Below are 10,291 nucleotides of genomic sequence, written 5' to 3' on the forward strand. Positions count from 1 at the left end.
ATTTTATTATTATTTATGATTATCGATTCAAATTGTCGTTATCTCATAAATATCATGTGAACTGATTGTTCTTGTCGAGTGTAAATTTTATCCGATCATCATCATCATCATCATCAACTGACATAATAATAATAATAATAATCATGATCGTCATCATCATCATCATCATCATCATCATCATCATCATCATCATTTGAACGTTCTCGTAATAGCAATAGGCAATAATAGTTGTATGTAATCTAATAGATATTTCATAACTAATGGAACCAAGTTGAAACTTGGAACATTATTATGGCTTATGCGTAATATTAGGGAAAGTGAAGAAAATCAAAGGAAATGGAAGTATGGAAGGAGAACTGGAGAATTAGAGAATAGAGAAGAAAAGAGAAAAAGAGACATGGCTTTCCTGTGAGCCATCAGTTAAACAGCCCAGCATGTTTCTCTCTTGCACGTGTTACGGAATTCGTCGTTCTACGAAGCGTAGCAGCCTTGACAGTGATTCGCCAGCGGCGTAAAAGCGTATGAGTTAATGAGTGATCACGCTTCGGCTTTGGTTGACGATGCTTGCCGGCACTACTGTCATGACGACGAACACGACGACAACGACGACGACGACGACGACGACGACGACGACGACGATGACGATGATGATAATGATAATGATGATGATAAGAATGATAATAACGACGAAAGATGATAGTGATGATGATAATGATTTACGATGATGATTATTACCACTGAACTACGCAATGATCTTTGCCTCTTGACTCTTTAAATATCTCGCTTCATTGATGTATCACAAAGAAGTTAAATAGGAAAATCTTCGGAAGTAACTATAATATAATATAACGATAAGAATATGAGATTTAAAGGAGATGTTCATTGAAATGACGGATAATGAAAGTATAACATTTCAAGCTAATATATTCGATCATATTACAATTTTGAATCTTAGAGTGTACACTCATAACTCGCAATTTTTGTTGTTGTATTTATATTTCAAAAAAGAAAAAAGAAAAAAAAAAGAAAGAAAAAAACAACATAATTTTATTCGATAGAAAAAAGCCCATTATCCATCATTATCATCAATTTTATTAATGTTTAGAATGTTTAGAAGAATCTCTCTCTCTCTCTCTCTCTCTCTCTCTTTCTCTCTCTCTTTCTCTCTTTGAGTTAAAGCATATTGACAATTAATAAATAACTAACATTTAAGACTACAGAATCACATAGGTATTTCTAAGAGCTAGTTGCATAGCGGACGGGTAGACGTTCTTCTCTAGTGGATTTATTTCCGTGTTATTATAGGCCGATTCTATTCGTCCATATAATCCACGAGTTTGCGGGATATTATTTACATATTCTCACAAGCGATCAAGGAATACATAATATGTTCTCTCTAATACACATACACATACACATACACATACACATACACATACACATACACATACACATACACATACACATACACATACACATACACATACACATACACATACACATACACATACACATACACATACACATACACATACACATACACATACACATACACGTACACGTACACGTACACGTACACATAGGTACTCTCTCTCTCTCTCTTTCTCTCTCTCTCTCTCTCTCTCTCTCTCTTTCTTTCTGTCTCTTTTTTTCTTTCTTTCTATCTCTCTTTCTTTCTTTCTTTCTTTCTTACTTTCTTTCTTTCTTCTTCTTTTTCTTTTTCTTTCATAGTGACTTGCACCTGTAACGTTTCCCGGACCACGACGCGTTCATGGCAATATTACGGACATTGCATACGAATGACGAGAATTAATATTCCACATATGTAAGATATGATGCGTGGAGACTCTCGGACATTATCCACGGTCCTGGTCATGAATACACATGAGTTAGAAAAAGAAAAATAAATGGATAGAGAAAGAAAAACAGAGAGAAAGAAAGAGAAAGAGAAAAAGAGAGGGAGAGAGAGAAACTCCATCGTGTCTTTCTTTCTTTTTTTCTTCACCCTGCTTTTCCATCTCTTTTCTTCTCATAGGCAAAACGAACCTTACCTATTCCCAAAGTGACTTGTTCGCGATAAAATGTTTTCACCGGAGAACACGACGTTAATTTCCATGTAATAGAGATTTAATTGCACCATAAAAGTACGTCAAGAGAACACTCGCGACCTTTTTCCCCTCGTTTCCTTCGTTTTTTTTATTTCCTCTTTTTTTTCTTCTTCTTCTTCCTTTTCCTTTGTCTTTTTTCTTTCAAACATAAGATCGGAAATATTGTAAGATTTTTAAGAGTACTACAATTTTGATTTTCATTTTTTTGGATTTCTTTCGATTTAACCTACGAATACACGAATATACGTGGAATCGAGCCAAATTTTTTTCAATAAATTTCGAAATACGATATACATCTTATGGTTTTGATCGATCATTTCTTTTCCATTTCGCGTTAATCCATGCTTTTATATTCTCTGATAAAAATCTACAAAATTTTTAATAAATTACGTGGGAGTACTTAAGTATATTTAAATTTGAAATTCTATTTTATATATATTACTAAAAATTTCGAATCGTCTTTATAATATTGAATTCGATAAATGAGATAGACGATTGCGATTAGAAACGTTCAGTTGATTTAAAAAAAAAAAGAAAAAAAAAAGCACATTTTCCTTCTAGTCATCTTTTCTAAGATATTGTCGAAGAGCCTCGACGTTCATAGAATTCCACGACTTTCGTCCTTTCTCCGCTCGCGGTGAACAGTCCATGTTAAATCGAGGTTCTCTCGTCGTAGAAAAAGAGAGTGGAATCTAGTCGATTCTTAATCTTACTGACCCTTTAGACATGTCCTTGGTGCCTCGCTTCGATGAGAAACAAAGCGAAAAATTATAAAAATTCTATTCGTAAATTCTCGTTACGCATGATTTGACGAATTAAACAAATAGATCGAGGAATTGATTAAATCAAAATATTTCTTAAAGATCGTTTATAACACACGTCTTCGAGATTTTTTATTCATTCACCAAATGAAAATCGAAGGTCAACGGAGATATAGCAATCGATTTAATTAAATTAAATTTATTTAAAGCAATTAAGCTTTAATTAAATTAATTTAAAGCAATCGTTTTGATTGATCAATCGAATCGAAGCATATTCTCTTTTGAACAAATTGAGACGATAAAATTAAGAGAAAGGAATAAACAAAAAAAAAATGGACAAATGGAAAATTAGAGGAGAAAAATAAGGGGAAAAAAATAAAAAATTGATAAAAGAAAAAAAATCAATAAGAGAAGAGAAACAATTCTTTCGTTTCAATTCGTAGAGAGCGCTTGGTATAGATCGAACAAAAGTGAAAGTTCAGATTTAGCAATTTACTCGGAGTCGAGCAATCGCGTTAATCTCGGATACGCTTTATGTTTTCCGTGCAACATTATTTTACACGTTCCGCCGCGCCTCGCTTTTACATAAATCCTGATTTACGAAGAGTACTACGAAATGCTCGAGCGAATTTAATGAAGAGAGTTAGGTCGCATGGGCGCGAGCGTCCGCATGCATACAAGTTTCAACGAAGCACTCATGTTTTTCTTGCTTTTTGTATATTTCTTTATTAAAGTAATTAGTTGAAAATGATAAAAACTCTCTCTCTCTCTCTCTCTCTCTCTCTCTCTCTCTCTCTCTCTCTCTCTCTCTCTCTCTCTCTCTCTCTCTCTCTCTCTTTCTCTCTCTACACATACTCACTACGCATACGTATATATAGAAATATATTCCTTGTTTATTTCTCGTTTCGGTAATTCGCAAGTTCGCTCCTTTTTTTTTTTTATATAAAATAATGGAGAAAGGAAACTATCGATGAGACGCGCTCGGTATTTCGATTATCGCACGTTCGATTGAAGCGTTTCGTCACGCGGCCATTTCGAACGGATTAACCTTTCGCGCGTATATTCGTGAGCTCGGTCGTTCGTTCGCGTTCACTCGAAGAAACGTTCGGCACTTCATCATTCATTTTCGATGACCGTACCGGTCATTTCCTTTTCGATTTTAACTCCTCCTCCTCCTTCTGCTCCTCTTTCATCTTCTTCTTCCTCTTCCCTTCCTCCTCCTCTTCCTCCTCTTTCTCCTCCTTCTCTTCTTCCTCTTTCTTCTTATCGTCGTTTATCATTTACAGTCCCGTAGGGCAAAAACTAAAACGTAAAGTACATACTAGCAGAGAAGAGAAGACGTATCTCAAGAGCGATTAGAAAATCGATTAGACACGTAAAATCACGCTAGAGTCATAAAACGCTCGAACGCATCCTCTTAAAAAAGTCTGACCTTGGAAAGATATTAAATATACCGTTAACAAATTATCGCATTTTATCGTTATATATATATATATATATATATATATATATATATATATAAAGAGAGAGAGAGAGAGAGAGGGTAAGAGAGAACAAGACTCTTCGTTATGGTGACGCTTATAAAGATACGATTGAGTATAAAAATTCATAGAAAACATATCGACTCTGATCGTTTGCACATTCAACAGATAACTAGACGTTAGTGTGTGAGTATTTATGTATGTGTATGCGTTCTCACAGATACTTATATATCTATCTATGTATGTGATACGATGGAGGAAAGACGATCCGTATCCGGATTAAATTGCGGTATTTATTACGTAACAAACGATTTCGAAGTGGTAGACCGAGATTCGACCTGCGCAAGAATTCTTCCATTATCGTTTAACCGTGCGCGGCCATGCACGTGTGCAGGAACGACTAGATCGAAGGGAACGATCGTGAAATCGTTGTTTCGTAACGCAATACGGACTGATCCTGCTAAACGTCACATCGTTCGATGCACGATAAAATGACGCGCACGACATTAAAGAAAGATATGCGTATTATATATATGTGTGTGCGTGTATATATATATATATATATATATATATATATATATATAGGTATATATTATATATATAATATATATATATAAGTATATGTATGTGTATATGTGTGAAATTATGTAGTAGTACGTGTATAGGGGTGAATAGGTATATGGATATATAAGTGGCACCCACCTCGATCTTCGAGGATCTCCTTCCTTCCTTTCTTCTCGTTTTCTCCTTCTTCCTTCCTCTTCTTTTCTTTTGTTTGCTTCTTTCTCCCTTCAACGATTGCCGATCAAACACACGAATCCCCACTCGCACAAACTAGTAAACTTATAGACGGGGAGGAGTGCACGGAAACGAGGCGGCACCATCTTTCCTTCTCTTCGAATCCTTCTTTGGTGTTACTTGGAACTTTCACTTGATAAATCGTACGAAAAAAAAAAAAAGAAAAAAGAGAGAAAAAAGAAAGAAGAGACAACAATGAAACTCGAAATGGGAAAGAGAGAGAGAGAGAGAGAGAGAGAGAGAGAGAGAGAGGGAGAGGAAATTGGATTCGTGATTACAAGAAAATGGAAGAGAGACCAATATAAAAAAATAAATAAAAAAGAGCGAGACAGATAGATACAAACAACGAACTAACAAAAGAGAAGAAAAGTATATAAATTGATTTTCTTTCTTCTTTCGACTCGAATCCCAAGACGTCGATGGAGATAGATCGAACGATCGAACGATCAAACGATCGATCGATCGATCGATCGAAATCAAAAGAGACGAGAAAGATAGCCAATATACGGATGATACGGCGACGCTTCGAACGGGATCGCGCGACTAAAGCTTGGAAACGCGTTGGGGACGCGGCACTATGTGCCAAGCCGGATCCCCACTTCGTGCCGCTTCAAATAAACTGTATCGCGCAGACTCAGCTTCTTTCTATATCGCTCGCTCTCTCCTTCGTTCGTTCGCTTTGCCGACTGTGTCTTTACTCGCCTTCTCTTGTTGGTTACCTCTTACCACCTCTTACCTCCTCTCTAGCTCGGCTTCTCTACCTTTTCTTTCTCCGCCTGTTTCCGTCCTCCGTTCTCGTCCTTCGTACACGACGATCCTACTACTCGTATCTCTTTCTAATTTTTTCAATTTCTTTTTTTTCTCTCTTGTTTATTTCCTTTTTCTTGTTCTCTTATTTATTTTTTCTTATCTTTTCTTTTCTTTGTTCTGGTTTTTCTTTTTTTTTCTTTTTTTATTCGTCTTCCTCATGAACGAATTTGTAATTTTATCGTTCTTATTATCGTTTAATAATATCCACATATTAGAATTAATTCACACTTTGTTTGATTACTCGCATTATGTTACCTTCGAATGAACAGACGTTAGACACTAAGAAAATTACATTTAATTTAGATCTATTATAACGTGTATAACGAGTATCGTTAAATAAAGAATATTTGTTTTTATCAACGAGTGGGAAGATTTCGAGCAACTAAGACATCGTTAATAAGATTGCGCGTAATTATTTCACTTGTAATAACACTAGAATATATCCTCGAGTTTTATGTTCTTAAATACCGAGAATTGAGAAAACAGAAAGACTTGATTAGATCTTTTCACGAGTAAAACAAACTCTATGAAATTTTTATCGTCGATAGAATATCAACATATATGTAACTAATAACATTTCTTGTTACTTCAGTTTTTCTTTTTTTTCCTTTTTTTCTTTTTAAAATTTACTATTGTTTATATAACATTCGTTTTTATAAAACGAACACACCGTGTAATATCTCTCGAAGAACAATATGAATATTAATTAACATTAGCTATTTAGAATCCGAAGAAATAGGACGACAAGGTTCCACGTGTATTCGCAAGGTCGCGAACGTTTAAAGAGCATCATCTTTCACGAAGAAAAAAAGGAAGAAGAATTGGTGAAGAGACGCGTGCCTCCTATAACCGTGTAAGTTTATTACATATGTACAGTTAGAAAAAGGAACGTGGAAGCTAAGCAAACTGTGAGTATTAGAACGAACGAGGGGAGAAATTGAGAAAGGAAAATAACGCTCGAGAACTGGGCGGTGGAACTTTTGATAGTGTTGAAAGAATAGATTCCATTGTCAGATATATATACATACATACATATATATATTTGTATATATATATATATATATATATATATACACTTGTATAGCGGTCTATCGAGAAATTTGTGGAAAGTAGCACGCCATATGTGCGAAAGGCATCTGGCGAATTAGCAACGAACAAACCTCTAATTTCTCGTTTATCATCATCGATACATCGGTCATCGACTTTTCTGACATATTTCAATATATGCCAGAAACCATTCGAAGTAATCATACGTCATTTATTATTCGAGTTTGTCTCATGCATAGGAAGAAGAGGACGTTTCAAATAATTGATTTAATAAATATTCCTAACAAAATTCTTCATTCAATGGTTAACGTGAAATTTTTTATTCGTCAGTTCATGACGAATTACATGTTCGTAGGTCTGTGTGTGTCACTCGGTTTGCAAAAATAATTCGAAAGAAATTTTTCGTTATTATTTAATAGGAATAAATCGTTGTTGTCATTCGTCAGCATGATTTCTTAAAGTGAAAATAATTGATCCCAACAATATTCTTAATCAAAATTTTTCTTCGATTATTCATACGAGTTACACGCTCGAAAGATAAATAGATAGAGATTATTGTTATTCCTTTGCAAAAATATTTTGAAAGAAGTTCTTAATTTGTATACACTCAATAAAGAGAAAAATATCATAGTTATTCTTCACCGTCAAGATTTCAAGGATGATCTTTTAAAGATGTAAACAATATTCCTAATCAAACTTCATATATTCGATAGTTCACGTACTAACATATTAGAAAGATTTACATAACTATGTTTTCAAAAAATATTTCGAAAGAAGTTCGTACGTATAAATATGTACATTCAACAAGAGAAATCATAGTTGTCATCGTAAAGTCAATTGGAATCATATCGAATAAAAGAAAAAATAAGATTTCGATGGTACATCGTCAAAAACGCACTTTCACATTCTTAAAGTTTCGTACGAGAGCATATATACACATACATATATCCCGATAATTATCCCGGAACGCAAGAATATTAATGTCAGTATTTAGACGCGGAACGTCTCTTGCGAGTGTCATTGTCTCCTTCGTAATTGCCATCTCGGAGAACAATCATTGACTCGTAGAGACGTTGATTGTACCGAGAAGAAACGTCATAATCGAGCTTTCCTTTCTTTCAAAACGTCCATCTTCGTTGTCGCTCGTTTGGTTCATCATTTTCTTTCCACATCGGAGACCCACCCATGTCGACTTGTTTCTCGTTTGATATTATTCTATGTTAAAAATCAACGAGAAAAAAGAGAGAGAGAGAGAGAGAGAGAGAGAGAGAGAGACCGAAGGAACGTGAATATGTACTTATTTCGTCCTGAAGAATATTTTGCAGGAAAGCACCGTTTATTATACTCGCGTTCATGGTAAGAAGAAATAAACATCGACGATTTAATTTCAAAAGGTCAAGCTCCTCATAGCGTGTCCGGTACACGGAAGCATATCGCATATCGTTGGAAGACGGATGACCTTAGGTAGGTTTCAGACCTTTGCTCTTAAACACCGGCCAAACGTACCAGCATCCAGCCACCTATCTTATATTAAGCTTCTTCTCTTAGTAAGCTGTCCATTTCGTTAGATAGATAAAAAATCTAATCCTTCTTATTTTATTTATTATTATTATTATTGTTATTCTTATTGTTACTGTTATTATTATTGTTATCGTTGTTATTCTTATTCTTATTGTTGTTATTGAAATTATTATTATTATTATTATTGTATTGTTATTGTTATTATCATTGTAATCGTTACTGTTCCTACTGTTGCCGTTGTTGTCGTTGTTGTTGTTATTATAATTACTAAGAAAAGATAAATTCTATTCAAATTCTTACAAGTTTAATTTATTGTATAATTAAAGTCGATAGCAATACTTAAATTAGATAAGAAGAGTTATTAGATACTATACTTAGAGAATATTCGATACTTATAGTTTTCTTATTAAGTAAGCTATGCTGCCAAGCGACAATAATCCGTGTTTATCGCTACATCTCCGTATCGATTATAGGCGAGATCGTAGGTCTAAAGAAAGAGAGAGAGAGAGAGAGAGAGAGAGAGAGAGAGGGAAAGAGAGGTAGAGAGAGAGAGAGAGAGAGAGAAAGAGTTCTTAGGAAAGAGGAGAAGAAGCGTGCATCGCGATATGCTTTGCTATTCCTTCATCTACCTTCTTCAATCGTCCATCTTGATCACCGTTTGATCCGTCAAATACGTTAAAGATTTTCAAGAAGTTCATTAAGATCATAGAAATGTTCTCGTTTTATTCACAAATCGATCGAAATGAATTTTTAATTTTCATTATGATAAAACTATTTGCAAAATGATTGAAATATATCTAAAAAAAGAGAAGAAAGAAAGAGAAAGAAAGATGTGATAATTAAGTTTCTTTTGAAGTAGTCCTATTTCTCTCTCTCTCTCTCTCTCTCTCTCTCTCTCTCTCTCTCTCTCTCTGTCTGTCTGTCTCTTTCTCTCTTTTTCTCTTTCTCTTTCTCTTTTTTTTCCCTCTCTCTCTTTATTTCTTGAATAAAAGACCTTCGTCCAGATTACGATGGTCGAACGTTACGTCACATTACCACGTTACAAGCAAAATCATTCTCTTCCCTCGGAACTCACACTTATTGTGGTGAGATAATACCACAATTACTGTATATTTTTTACACCGACCGAGAGAAACCACGACCGCTGATTTTACCTTCGCGAAAAAGAACCACGAAGAATCTTTCTAAAAGAGAGATGATATCTCCAAAAGTGTCGAGATCTCGTAGACGTGGGAGTTGCGAGAATAAAACATACATTTTGTGAATCAAAGCCATGGTTGTTCCTTCAAGAAAACCCATTCAGCTATTATAGTAATAATAATTTATTACACGTCGATTTACAGAGTGTTCTAATTTAATCGAGTCTATTATTCGTTGATAATTTCAAATATTCGAAAAGAATTTCTTTTTCATACTTCATTTTTTTTTCTTTTTATTATTTCTAAGAAATTTCCATGGAATTATTATATTTAACTGTTTCTTTTTTTTTTTACAGACAACGTTTAAAATAGATTTTAATATTGTATAATCCGTGTCGCGCCATAAATATTTCGTATATTCTCTGATAATTTCGATAATATTCGATCAGAATTTTTTTTTTTACTTTTATAAAAGTCCAGTAAATTGTTATATGTAATTTTGTTTATAGAGAATTTATAATAAACTTTAATATTTTATGAAATAGGATACATTTCGCAATATTTTGTTTAACAGCTGGTATATTAGTGTCTCTCGAGTAAATTTCAAAAAATTTCAGATATTCGAA

General features: G+C 34.1%; 1 protein-coding gene across 2 annotated transcripts in view; it reads right to left on the reverse strand.

Moving 5' to 3' along the window:
* Positions 1-5,810, reverse strand: part of LOC124957800 — a 31,696-nt gene extending 25,886 nt beyond the window's left edge. Inside the window, exons 1-2 of one of the 2 annotated variants that reach the window (XM_047515139.1) lie at positions 5,504-5,810; positions 5,053-5,280 (exon numbers count right to left, since the gene is read on the reverse strand). The gene's annotated coding sequence lies outside the window, so the exon portion shown is untranslated. Of the gene's footprint in view, positions 1-5,052 lie in introns of both variants that reach the window. The other variant, XM_047515141.1, reaches the window with a different exon arrangement.
* Between the last annotated feature and the right edge of the window lie 4,481 nt (positions 5,811-10,291).

This window comes from Vespa velutina, chromosome 2 (genome assembly GCF_912470025.1).
Source record: "Vespa velutina chromosome 2, iVesVel2.1, whole genome shotgun sequence".
NCBI classification, from domain to species: Eukaryota; Metazoa; Arthropoda; class Insecta; order Hymenoptera; family Vespidae; genus Vespa; species Vespa velutina.